The sequence below is a fragment of the Pinus tabuliformis genome, chromosome 9 (genome assembly GCF_031772625.1).
Source record: "Pinus tabuliformis cultivar Carrire ecotype Pingquan chromosome 9, CPIR1, whole genome shotgun sequence".
Taxonomy (NCBI): domain Eukaryota; kingdom Viridiplantae; phylum Streptophyta; class Pinopsida; order Pinales; family Pinaceae; genus Pinus; species Pinus tabuliformis.
The window spans coordinates 1137780308-1137794798 of record NC_142307.1 but is presented as its reverse complement, the minus strand read 5'-3'; positions in this window follow the sequence as shown (position 1 = coordinate 1137794798).

Sequence of the window (14491 nt, the reverse complement as noted above, 5' to 3'; positions counted from 1 at the left end):
GACGCATGAGGAAAAATATGCAACCCATGATCTAGAACTAGAAGCTATAGTTCATGCCTTACGACTTTGGCGACATTGTCTGGTGGGAAAGAAATTTGAAGTGAAATAATATCGTAGAGGTTTGCAACATATATTTACTCAAAGTGATCTAAATGCTAGGCAAAGAAGGTGGTCAGAACTCCTAAGTGAATATGATTTTGACATAACTTACATCAAAGATACATTGAACAAAGTAGCTAATGCACTCAGTCAAAGACCACAAGTATTTTCAGTAATTCCATTAAAGGTTGATTTATGGGAGTGCATCTTGAGGGCACAAGATTTAGATGAATGGTGCAAGGAAGTTAAAGTTTCTCTTTCTGGGGAGGGGGCTAAGAAAAGAAAGGTAGAAGGGTATTCTTGTGATGACGATGGCATGGTGAGATTCATGCAAAAGATTATAGTTCCAGATCAAGATGGGATTCATGAGTTCATTTTGAAAGAAGCTCACTATGGAACATATATGGCTCACCCGAGATTCCAGAAGATGTATGCCGATTTAAAGAAAAATTTCTTTTGGGTAGTCATGAAGAAGGATGTAGCAAATTTTGTGGCAAAATGTTTGGAATGTCAGCTATTTAAAGCAGAACATGGTCACCCAGCAGGATTGTTGCAGCCGCATAACATTCCTAAGTCTAAATGGGAAGAAATATCTATGGACTTTATTGTTGAATTACCTGAAACAACCAAAAGGCATAACTCCATTTTGGTGGTGGTAGATAAACTTACTAAGAGTGACCATTTTATACCTGTTAGAGATACTTACAAAGCATCTAAAATAGCACAAGTATTTATCAAGGAGGTGGTTAGAATTCATAGCTTTCCTAATAAAATCATATCATATAGGGCCTCTATATTTACAGGAAGATTTTGGACTAGTTTCGAGGGAGCCTTTCAAACACAATTAAATTTTAGTACAACTTATCATCCAGAGACTGATGGAAGAACTGAAAGAGTAAATCAAGTGTTATAGGACATGCTTAGAATGTATGTAATGGATCAACAATCTAAGTGGGAAGATTATCTTCCTCTAGTGGAGTTTTCTTACAATAACAGTTATCATTGCTCCCTTGGTATGGCACCTTATGAGTTATTGTATGGAAGACCATGCAGAACAGCGTTAAGTTGGGATAGTTTAGAGGACCGAATCTTGGTATATCCTGAAATGCTTCAAGAAATGAAAGAACAATTGTGTCATATAAGGCAAAGATTAAAGCAGGCACAGGATAGACAGAAGAGCTATGCTAATATGCATAGAGTGGATCATAGTTTTAAAGAAGGGGAATTTGTTTTTCTTCGAGTAAAACCTTAGAAAAGCTCTATTAGGTTTGGGAAAGGATCTAAGCTCTGTCCTCAATTTGTTGGGCCTTTTGAAATCATCGAAAGGGTTGGACATGTGGCATATCGTCTTGCTTTACCATGAGTTTTTTATCGTATGCATGATGTATTTCATATTTCGGTACTACGCAAGTATGTTCATGATCCTTTTCACATTTTAGATTTGCATCAATTACATGTAACGGATAAAGGGACTCTTAAGGTAGAGCCAATTTTCATTTTGGACCATCGCACTCGACAGCTCAGACATTGCATGGTGGACCAAGTAAAGGTGCAATGGGACCCATACAATCCTAGTTCCGCCACTTGGGAAGATGCTTCTTCTATGCATCTTGAGTTTCCTTTTTGTTTAGTTAAACTTTGGCCCAAATTTACTCCAAGAGGGGGAGTGTGTAGTGTCCTACTTTTTTCCTATTATAGTTTTGTTACTCCTATCAAGGGTGATTTTTGACGAGTTATATATATGACAAGTTGATCACTTGATTGAGGAATAATGTTTTATATACATAGTTATATTTCCTTTTATGTTTATGTATGGCAGGTTGATCACTGGATTAGGGAACAATGTTTTATATAGTTATATTTCTTCTTATTTGTGGCACCATTGATTATCTGTATTACATGGTTTTGGTTAAGTAAATGTTATACATATGTTTTTCTATTTGTATCTGATTTATGAAGCAGGTGTATGACATGGATGGTGATCCAAGATTGAGACACATATACCCATGGATGTTCATGGTTATGTGGAATAGATGGTCAATTATGATTTATGGATGATACATGATTTGTGTGATTATATATGTCTAATATTGTACTAAGCAGGATGTGGTCGGGTACCTGGTCATTTTCCAATAAGGATGTTCAATTATGAAGAGTGTGGAAGTCATTTCTTCAAAACCAAAATGGCTGTGGAAGCCATGCACCATTCAGGGTAAAATGTGATTAAGTTAATTTCATTATGAAATTCATTTGAATCCTTTGATCTATGAGATTGTAATGTGTGCAGGTCTTTGAACAAGGCCTTACTAGTGAACCATCAGATGGGTAAAAGCTCAGAATTAGTACCATAAGGAGAAAAACAGAGTTTCAAAGCACGGTAGATGAGAGGGCACAAAAATTATGGCATGGAGTCCTAAATCCAGTAAAGATAAATACATGGAGTCTTGTATATTTAGGGTGCAGAGTCTTTAATATTTAACAAGATCAAGTTGTGGAATCTTGGATCTTTGGAGTAGATCAGGGCGCGGAGTCCTCAATCTACTAAGGCATGGAGATGCATGAAATAGGGGTGCGGAATTCCTATTCTCCAAAATAAAAATACCACTCATGGATGAATTTCCTTAAATAAAATTTCATTCTCACAATTCGAGAATGACTTTCTAAAAATAGAAATCCATGTCCAGCATCTCAAGCACAACTTTTCAAAGATAGTAAATCAGCTTACATAAATTGGTAATCAAGCAGAGTTGAAGAAAAATGACTTAACTTATATTAATGAATCCTAATAGTTCAATATTGATTGAATCCTCAATATTTTTAATATTATTATTAAAAAGGAACTACAAGTCAATTTTATCTTCTCAATCAATTCACACATCTCCTTCACGACTCTCATGGCTCTCTATCTCTCTCTTAAATAATTTATTATACTCTATTTTATGTACTCATCAAAGAATGACATATTCCTTTTCACTCACTAAAAATATGTCATAAAATATTCCTCTTACGCTCTCTTTAATGCATATGTTACACTATCCTTAACTAAGGCATGCATACCCCTACTTAATGGCATAAGTTACACTCCTCTAAATGGAATCCAACGCATGCACATTACTCCTCCTTTATGACAATAATTGGTTGCTCCTCCTATATATGAGTCTCATGTATTCTCACTTGGGGGGATTATGAGGCCAAGAGTTGAAGAGACTTGAGGAAAATAGTGAAAGGGAGAGATATGGAGAGTAGCCAATTGCTTCCATAATAAATCTGAAATTATTATTAAAATCCTAAGATCTCTAGCTATTGAGGTTGGCCATGAGTGGTTTTGAGAGGAAGTGAAAGTTTTCTTCCTCAGTTTTCCTTGCAAATCTCTCTACTATTTTCTTTTGGTATTTCTTACGAGCTTTTGCAGCTTGGGGGTTCCAATGGGAGAAGTTCTTCCTGGATATGGTTGGGAGGAAAATCAGGTGGTTCACAATGAGTTTGTAAGGGTATTGGAGTTGGAGCATACTCCCATTTTTTTGAGTTGTATAAATCCACTGCCAGGTGGTGGGCTCCAGTATTGTAGCAATAATGCTACAACTCCTGGAGCTTCCTTCTCTAATTTTATCAACCCGGTAGTTCGTAACAAACTTGGAAGCGACGGTGTTGTATGCACAAGTACTAGCTCTTGTCGCAACTGTCACTTGGTCAGCTGGCACAAGTCCGCTAGGGCTTAGCCAACTTCTATGAGTTCTCAGAAGAAGCATTTTAACTGATGAACGAAAGCTATCTCAAAGGAAATTAACCTAATGTAGGAAGGAACTGGAAGCCAACAAGAAATGAAAACCCTAGCAAACCCTAATTCTACCAGCTAGTCCTACCGATGCAAAGGTGGGAATGCAAACTACTGAAAGAGGTGCCATTACTTCTAGGAAGGTGAGATGCATGTGTCTAGACTACTTTGATCTAAAGAAAGCATATTTTTGTATTTTTGTTCAAGTTGTTGGAATTATTATGTGTGTGCTTCTAACTGGGTCTTGACTATGCAGGGATAGATCAAGGAGGGAAATGCTTGGAAAAGGTCAGGAAGGCTCGGAGAGGGTCTAGGGGATCCCTAACATCCTTTCAGAGAAGTTCATAAAGTTCATATGCTTGGCAACCGTGTTTACAAGCTTCTACAGGAAGTCTTCAGGGGTTCTACAAGATGTTCAGGATTTCTACAGGAAGTTCACTAATTCCTACAGGATGTTCTGCAATAGGATTTTTGGGTGATGGATGAGTGGAAGAGGCTATATGGATGGACAGGGAGGTAGGAGGGGTGCTTGTGATGGCTTATAGAGAGAGAGATGAGATGAAGAGGGGGTGTGCAAAGCTGGTTGGTCTAGAGGAGGTTAGAAGAAATGGACGGCCGAAAAGGTAGAGTCACGTGGGTGATAGAAGAGTTAGGAGGCAAGGGGTCTAACTGGGAGATGAGTGGACTGTCTAGGCACGGCTTAGAATTATAAGGGAGTGAGGGAGTAGGACTGCACAGTGCAAATGAAACAAATCATCCATGTCTTGCACATAACCGAAATTTCATCACCCTATTCTAACTGTTTTTATGAAACCACATAACAGCAACGTGATTTTGTAAGGAAACTCTTGCATGGTATTGAAGCAAAGATTCATACCACAAGATCTGAACGCATGGATGCTGCTACGAATGAGAACATTACATCAAAGCTTGCATGAACGTATAAAACAGTGTTTTTGGTGGGTGGCACGGTCTGCAATTCCAGTCTCTAAACAGAGGTGGAAGTGAGTGTGTAGTCAACCCTTTTTGGAACTCTGATTACTCCAATCTCCTTATGCTAATCTAAACTACTGAAAGCAACTTTGTTCATAAAACTAACCTACTTAATCATACCAATAAGTTCAACTCAGCAAATTGTGTTTCCAAATGCATGTAAAGGAAAAGAAATACAATGCTGGAATAAAAGTAACAATACAAAGGAAGGAGGCCTATTGCTCTCAGGTTGGGCCCAACCTCGAGAGCTATGGCTCCTCTAAGAACTCAGAACTGAACTCAAATCTACCTGCTTTTCATTAAAAGATAATAGTCATAAGTCAAATAACATGCCAAAAATGGCTTACAAAGAGCAAAACAGAGCTATCAGCTCGTAATCCAGAATATACAACAAAGTTTCAAAAAGTCCCCATCGAAGGCTACAACCTCATCATTTATACATTACGAGGGCCAAGCTAGCCTCATAAATTAGTGGGGTTTGGCTGACCAAACTAAGAGTAATCTGCTGCTTCCTCAAAATCCGTTTGGTTGCCTTCTAGCTCGGTGGTGGTGGTTGTTGGAGCTCGGAGTTGGGGTGGAGATCACGAGGAAGGCCATCCAATGCTGTGGACAACCTTCCTACAAAACCTCAATCCCATCTTGGCTGTCTCCTAGCCCTCATCTGCGTGGTTTTGCTCCATTAAATGTCAAAAAACCTGAAATAAACATGTGTTAGCCACCTAGGAATAGTGACTGCCCTCATTCGTACAAATGACATAAATATACTAAAAAATGATGCATAAGTTATGAAAAATGAAGGGTTGAGCAAGGGTAATTAGGCCAAATGAGCCCAAAATGTTACCAAATTTGGGGCTCATCATCACCCCCCAACTAAAATGATTGCTCATCCTTGAGCAACTAATCCAGCTCCTCGTCCTTCATTGCCTTTACTGCCACCCTCACATCCCAAGCTTCTGCAGTAGTGTCCTCCTTACTGACATGGAACCCAGCCTTTCTTTCCACCTCTTCCCGCTGTTCATGCTCATCTTTCTCTGTGCTGCCTTCCATCAATCCTAACAGCAGAGGTGGGCTTAGCTTGAGGCCAATCCAGCTGGCCTGGAGGTTCTGCATAGATTTCTTATAAAGGGGCACCCGTACTAGAGCTTCCCTCATTCGAGTTGGAGTATGATACTCTCTGATTTTTAGACTATGGGCCAATGTATTCCATCGGCAGGTGCAAGCGTGAACACAGTTGTCCCCTAGCAGTCTCTCCATATCCTCAAAATGCGCTATGGCCTGGGCTTGCTGATCCATATATTTCAATGAAGCTTGAGGGTCGGTGGATAAGTGTTGGTGTGCTGATATTAATGTAGTTGGATCCCCTGGTTCTGCTCTAATTAGTAATGGCTCATTCAGCTCTCGGTTCATGACCGCTTTGGCTTCTGCTGCTCTTTTGTCTTCATGGTTCAACCATGAGGCAAGTGCCATTAACTGCATGTCCCCTAAGACCGTGTTGGGATCCCATGAAGTCACATTAGGAAGGGCCAAATTATGGAGGTAGAACTCCGATAATTTGGCCTTATCCTCTGATGAACTGGTATTGCATAATTCAGTGAACTGCTGCGGGTCTTGGAGCTGAGAGATACCCCTTTGCGCCAAGGTATTGATTTGAAATTGTAGCCATTGGTCTGTCAGGTACAGGCCATAGGATTTGGCCGGCTGTCTGCATTGTATAGCATCCATGGCCCAACTGGCCATGCAGGCCAATTGTGCCTCTTTCTGCTGCAACTGTTGTTTGAGAGCTTGCACCTCAATTTGTGCTTGCAGCTCTGTTTCCTGTAGATGCGTAGTTGGCTCCCCAAGACCGATTTGCAATTCCTTTCTGCCTTGTTGTTCTGCTGTGATGTCCCCTGAGGATGTGCCTGTTCCTCTCCTCAGCTCCTGTAGCTGCAGTCTAAGTTTTTCGTTTTCTTCCTGTAGGAACACCCGTTGGCAATTTGCCACATGTTTAGCCATAGCTAATTCCCTTCTGGCCTCCTTAAGTTGCTCCTCCAAGGGGCCTATGTTCGCCACAACTTTTGATTTGGCTATTTTCATCCACGTGTGTGTTCGTACTCTCTCTTCCTCCAATGCAAAGAACAGTGGCACAGTGAATTTCTGTGGTATAATTTTTCCAGCTTCTAAGAAGTTATAGTCTGAGCTCAGACTTGGCTGAGGGCTAGGCTCCGGAATATGCTCTTTTTCTTCTTCTCTTGGTGGCTCTACTTCACCCTCCCTTGGTGGTGATGAGGGTGCTTCTCCTTCCATTCTCTCTGTCTCCTTAAGCCGGGCTAAGGTTTCCTGTAGAGTAGCCTCAACATCCTGTAGCCGGGCTTTTGAAGCCAATTGGTCTAACCTTTCTTTCCAAGTAGTTGTTTTCGGGCTCCCCCTCTCATAGGTGACTGATATCTTTGAGGGGGACCTCTCCTTAGGCAAAGTAGGGGCATCCTCTATAGTGATTGGGCTGCTGGATGGAGGTTGTGGCTTGCTCGTTTTTATTCTCACACTTCTCCTAGCTTTAAAATATAGAGGGGCCTCCCTCTTTCTCTTTTCCTTTGGCTTAGGAGGCGTACTGAGGGCGGCCAGCACGGCTGCTACCTCCCTTGCAAGAACGTTAGCTTTCTTTTCCTTGGGTTTTCTTTTCTCAGGGCTTCCTGTAGAAGGCCCTTTTTCAGCTGATTTCTGGCTTCCTGTAGAAGCCGGTTTTGGTTTTCCTGTAGAAACAAGTGGCACCACTTTAGTTTTCTTTGTTGAGGGTGTTTTGCTTTTTGACTTGGTCGAGGCTGCTGTCGAGGTGCCCTTGCTGACATGGACCTGCTCCGTCTTGTCCACACTGCTTTGCAATCTTTTCTCTCTAGGCGTTAATATGGGTGTGTCCTCCTTCTCTTTGGCACCCTTTTTCTCTTGTTTCTCCTTTTTCTCTGTCTTCGGTGCTTTGGCCGTGGGTCTCTGGCATTTTTCTTTCTTCCCTGCGGGTACTGACTCCTTCTCCTCGCTGCTGGAGGAACCAAGCTCTTCAGTCAACATTTTTATATCGCCATCCTTGGTCAAATTTCGGAGGGCTTCCCATGAGAGAGGGACTTTGTATGTGTGGAGTGCATCCTCCACGAGGAGCTTAATGAGCCCGTGATGAGCTACCTGGTCTGGTGTGCCTTCTCTCAACTTGGTGGCACATTCAGTCATAGACTGCAGTAGAAAGTAGGGAATACTTAATTTGTTCTCCGCAGTTAGGTCCATCTGATGCCTTAATTCTGTAAGTAGCCGAAAATGGTATCCATACACAATGCTAAACCGACCTTCGCAGGTGATGTATTTCATAATTTGGAGGCTGACTTCGCTCCAAAGTGGCAGTAAGCTAGTCTTGCGAACCCCATTCTTATCCTCTGAGAACTGCTCCTCTGGCGGGAAGAATTCCTTCTTAGCCTGCTGGCCTAATTTCCTCTCTTCTTTGTCTCATGGTACCCCCATTGGGAGCTCAGTAACTTGGCTGATGAATTGTGGGGTGAGTCTGAGACTCAAACCCCTGAAATTGACAGTGGCTAATGTCTTGGATTTTGGCTTCAGAGCCCGCAAGAACTCCTCTGCCACCTCATCATCATACCCTTGCAATTTGTCGCAGAACGACATCCATTGCGCGCGAGTGAACAGCTCTACCACCTCAGGGTTCTCTCTTAGTTTCTTGGAGTCGGTTGGTTCCTTTCTGATGAACCCACCTGGCATGGTGAAAAACTGCTACGTTAGCTGGAGGTGGCGGATGCGCAAAAACTAGCCTTTTGGGACAGAGCGTAGAATTACACCTCTGCCACGCATACAATTTACGAAGACTATCTCCATACGAGCCTCAACAGGGCTTAATTACAAATCATACCCTGTAGGAAACATTTCATACACCTTGACGACAATTCATGCAAACACCAAACAACACTTGCAATTCTTTTATGAGCAGACTGTAGAACGTCGACTCCGCCGCCCTCGAAACCAATTGCATGGAAGGCAAGGTTCAGGCTTACATTTTTAACTTGCCACCTTTGACGTGAAGAGCCCAATTTTCCTTGTGGCAGTGGGCTTCTTGTAGAAGCAGCTTTCCTGTAGGAGCAGCGCACGGATTCTGGAGAACATTGCAGTGGTTTTGCGCCCTCTGTGCTGCTATCAGATGTTCGAACAGCCGAAGACTTGGAGTGTCGAGCTTCAGAGGAATCAGGATGCTCACTCGACTTCTAAACGGCTGATGATAAATGTGTGGGGTGGAAATCTAGTCGATAGATTTGAATCCGGCGAAATCCATGGCGCGGGGGCAAGCTGTCCCTGCCGGACTGTTAGACGACGTCACTTAATCATTCTACTGCAAGTTCCCTGACTGCCGCATCATTCTCCGCAGATCCGCCGCCGTCATTTCTGTTAAAACGCGCTTCTCCCCGACTGGATGACTCTCACGTGTCCACTACCCGTTCTTCTTGCCACGACCACCTTTTACACATCTGACTAGACCATCTGACTGGTCGACGTGGCCAGTCGAATGGCCATACAACCGCTCAACCCATTCATTTCATACTTGCAAACATTTCAAAGTAATATTCATGTAACTCGATGAAAGAAAGGGCGAGGCACTTACCTGTGCGGCCGCGACATGATTTCTCAGGCTTTAGGACGACAATGACTAGATTTGCTTGCTGTTGCTTAATTGCACAGGCCCGGAGGTTCCTCTTCGCAGGCTGTTGACGGTGAAGCTTGTGACTCGGCTACATGTGCCCGCGTTATTATTGCATGCTGCAGGCGATTGAATGGTGTACACAATAGTTGGCTTAACTCCTACGGGACTCCTGCAGGATGTCCTGTAGCAGTTTTTCCTCCTCGAGTGCATGCTGACCAGTGAAGACAGTGGCATCACAATCACACTCACAGGGCCCTTGGATAGTTGTGATGGGTATTGCATGGCATCTCAGCATTTTTCATTTAAGAATCGATTCCTCTTGATAACTCAATGATCTGTTTTGATTGTGCAGGTACTTTTGTTGCATGTCGACTGGGGTGGTAGAAGGAGGTGACAACACTGTGTGATGGAGGAAATAGTAGTTTTCATGCCTCCATGTTGAACCTTGGTTGTTAGATCTCCCCACACAATGAATTTTGGGCCGTCTAGAACTTCTATAGGAAGTTTCCTGTAGAAATACAGAACTTCCTGTAGAAAGTCTGCAGCTTCCTGTAGAAGACTAAGCTGTGATGAAATCGTGCCCATACCTTGGAGAAGATGAGTGTTTTCGGAGGAGGTGCTGGTGAGGTAACCTGGTAGCATGATAAGGACCCGTGACTTTGAGTTGAGAGACCTCCTCTCCTTCATACAATACCTGCAACCTGCATGCATTGCCATATTGTGAACTTGTTGTCCTTGTTTTTTTTTGTTCATTGTTTTTTTTTTTTTTTTTTTTTGGAAGACAGCAGGGGCGCCTTAATAAGGTTTTCACCCTTTCCATCTACCTTAAGCGCCTCAGAGAGGTTTTCACTCAAGGATCTTTATTTTTTCTTTTTTTTTTTGAAAGACAACAGGGGTGCCTCAAAAAGGTTTTCACCCCTACCATCTGCCTTGGGAGCCTCAGAAAGGTTTTCACCCAAGGATCTTTATTTTTTTTTTTTTTTTTTTTTTTTTTTTTTTTTTTTTTTTAGAACTCAAATCTTTCAGGGTATGCCCAAAACAGAGGCAGAACCCTTCTCTATGACCAACAATGATTTCTCCACAGTTTTGATGAACTCTTGTCTTGAGAGAGGTTTCCTGTAGATCTTCAGTCGATGCCCATTGACAAGCATGGGGATGGCCTCCTCATCAATGGTCCGAATAAGAACAGATCCATTGTCATGACATTTTTCCACTGCATATGGTCCCAGCCATCTGGTTCTCAGCTTCCCCTTGAAATCTTTATGCCTGGAGTCATACAACAGTGCCCAATCTCCTGGCTGAAACTGCTTTTCATTGAGGTGTTGGTCATACCACACCTTTCTCTGAAGTTGAACCACTTCTGAGTGAAGGAGGGCCTGCATTTTGTGCTCGTCCAATCCATTCAGTTGCAATAACCTTTCTTGTTGGGCATGGTTGAGATCTAGGTCTAGCTGAGCTGCCATCCTCAAGGTGTTGTATTCAAATTCAATTGACAGCAAAGCTCTCTTCCCATAGACCAGCTCATAAGGTGTGAAGCCGGTTGTGGTCTTCCAAGTGGTGTTGTAAGCCCATGTGGCCTCAACCAGTCGATCTGCCCAATCTTTCCTGCTTCTGCTCACCACCTTAGTCAAGATCCCTTCCAATGCTCGATTGGTGACTTCCACTTGCCCATTTGCCTGAGGATGATAGGGGGTGGAAGTCCTATGCCTGATTTTGTGATGAGCTAGTAGGTCTTCAATTAAGTTGGATGTGAATTGGCTTCCTTGATCGGTGACTAGCTCTCTTGGGTAGCCAAATTTGTAGAAGATGTTTTCTCTAAGAACTCAGCCACCTTTTCTTCTGTCGCTGCTTTGATTGCTTTAGCTTCTGCCCACTTTGTCAGGTAGTCGGTGCACACAATGATGTAAGACCTTTGCCTCGAAGGAGGGTTGATTGGACCCACAAAATCCATACCCCACTTCTCAAATGGCTCAAGAGTCACTTGAGGTTGGAGAGGAATCTCATCCCTTTGAGTCGGTTTCCCCATTCTCTGGCATCGGTCACATTGGTTGATATACCTTCTGACATCTTGATGAAGTGTGGGCCAATAGTAACCTGCCTGCAGGATTTTGAAGGCAGTCCTCTTTGCTGCAAAATGTCCTCCACAAGGCCCATCATGACAGGTGAGGAGGATATCAAAGACTTCCTCCTCCCTTACACAACGCCTTAAGATCTGATCAGGGCCAAGCTTGAACAGGTTGCCCCCGATCCAAGTGAATGAGGCACTTTTTCTGATGATTCTGCTCTTCTCTCTTGAGGATAGGTGCGGAGGGAACTGTGCTGAAACAAGGTAGTTTTCTATATCAGAAAACCATGGAGAGAGTACTGAAATAGAAAACAGATGTTCATCAGGCATCTGGTCATCCACTGTTCCATCCTCATCTGCAGATAGATCCAATCTAGATAAAAAGTCAGCAACAACATTTTCTTTACCTGGTTTGTCAACAATAGTCAAATCAAACTGTTGCAACAAAAGTAACCATCTACTAATACGAGCATTCACATCTGGTTTATTCATTAAATATCTAATTGCAGCATGATCAGTATGTACAAATGTTTGATAGCTAGTGATATAATGTCGGAACTTGTTCAGTGCATGTACCACAGCCAAGAATTCTTTCTCAGTTATAGTGTAATTCAGTTCTGCTTTGGATAAGTTTTTGCTAACAAAGTAAATGGCATACGGAAGTTTTTGTTCAACTTGTCCTAAGGCTGCCCCTATGGCTTTGTTCGAGGCATCAGTGTGGATGTGGAAAGGTAGGGCCCAGTTTGGACCTCTCAAGATTGGGGCAGACACCAACTTGTCCTTTAATTCATTCAGAGCCCTCTGACAATCGTCAGTCCATTTAAACTCCACATTTTTTGACAACAGGCCAAACAACGGCGAGGCTAGCTTGCTGAAGTCTTTAATGAATCTCCTGTAATACCCTGCTAATCCTAAGAAACTCCGAACATCCCTTACCTTTTGAGGAGGTGGAACCTTCTTGATGAGAGCAATTTTGTTAGGATCCACCTGTAACCCTTGGCAAGAAATGGTATGGCCTAGCACGGTCCCTTCAGTCATCAAGAATTCACATTTTTCAAGACTAAGGGACAGGTTCATCTCAATGCATTTGGTTAGAACTTTTCCCAGATTGGACAATGCTTCCTGGAAGTTGGACCCATAAGGAGTGAAGTCATCCATATAGATTTCCATCGCATCATGGACCAGCTCAGAAAAGATGCTCAAGGCAGCTCTCTGGAAGGTGGCAGGAGCATTGCATAGTCCAAAGGGAAGAACTCGGTAGGCAAAGGTACCCCAAGGACAAGTGAAGGTGGTATTATCTTGGTCTTCTGGGCTGATTTGGATTTGGTTGTACCCACTAAACCCATCTAGGAAAGAGAAAAACTTCTTTCCTGCAAGTCCATCCAACACTTGATCTATGAAAGGTAGAGGAAAATGGTCTTTCTTGGTAGCTTTGTTCAGTTCTCGGTAGTCCACACAGATTCTCCACTTCCCATTTTTCTTGGGAACCAACACTAGAGGTGACACCCATTCGCTATCTGAGATGGGGTAAATGAATCCGGCATCCAACAGTTTTTGCAATTCGTCCTTGACGATGTCCTTAAGGGCTAGATTCATTCTCCTCTGGGGTTGCCTAACCGGTTTACAATCCTCTTTGATGTAGATTTGATGGGTACAGACCGAAGAATGGACTCCTTTCATCTCCTTATAGCTCCAAGCAAAAGCATCTAGATGACTGGCCAACAGACTACACAGCTCCTTTTCTTGGGAAGGAGATAGGGAGGAGCTGATCTTTAACGTTCTCTCAGGGCCGAAATCCATATTCTTGACTCTGGGAGTGACAGGGTTGGTCGCACAAAGGTCCACTAAGGTGCTGGCTTGGGTATCCTCCACCAATTCCTCTAAGGACAGTGCACTGGGAGGTGGATTCCAGATCAAGGTCTCAATCAAATCATCCTCAGTTGGGGGGTCTCCCCTAGTGGTGTCTAGGGTGCACAAAGGTGCTGAGTACACCTCATCCTCTTCTCCTTCCTCCAACCAAAGTGGTAAGTCATGCTCTAATGAGGGTTGGGCAGGAGGGTATAGGACTAGCTGCTTGGACATAGGACCATTTTTGATGGTCATGTTTCCTGCACGGTAGCTTATGTAAGCATCTGCGGTGGCCAACCAAGGCCTTCCCAAAATAAGAGGGTATCCAGTGAGCTTTGCCTTTGGTTGCAGCACCAAGAAATCTGTAGGGTATTCCCAAGAGTCAACAGAGACCAAGACATCCTCCACAATCCCTTCGGGAGTCACGGTGGAGCGATCTGCTAGTTGTAGGACTGTCGAGGTCTTCCTCAAGGAACCCCGAAGGTTGAGTTTGAGCATGGTACCTCTGGTCATCACATTAATGGCAGCCCCCAGATCAATCAAGGTGTGAGGTATGATGGTGCCATTGATGTGGACATCTACTACAGGACTCCCAGGATCTAGATACTTTGGGCAGATGACTTGTCCCAACATAAGGTCAGACAGTTGTCCTATGACACTGATGGTGGAAGCATCCCTCTTTCGCCTGCCTGGGTGTCTGAAACACTTTTCCTTAACTAGTTTGTTGTATATTGGTACATCTTTGATTGCTTGGAGAAGTGGTATTTTCACACACAACTGTTTGAGCTCTCCCAGAAGCTCATCCTCCTCTGGGTTGGGTTGTGTGGTGGCTGTTAGTCTCTCAGGAAAGGGTGGAATAGCCTTTGGTTCACTTTCCTATTTATCTTCCTCGTCCTCTAGGGGAGGAGGTTGGCGATCCAGAATAGTCTTTCCAGACTGCAGATTGATCTCCTGGATCTCCACAGCATAGGTAGGGCATGATGTTTCCCCAGTATATACCTGTTGGGCTTGTCTGTTGTTGGGGTTCGGGTTCGGTTGAGCA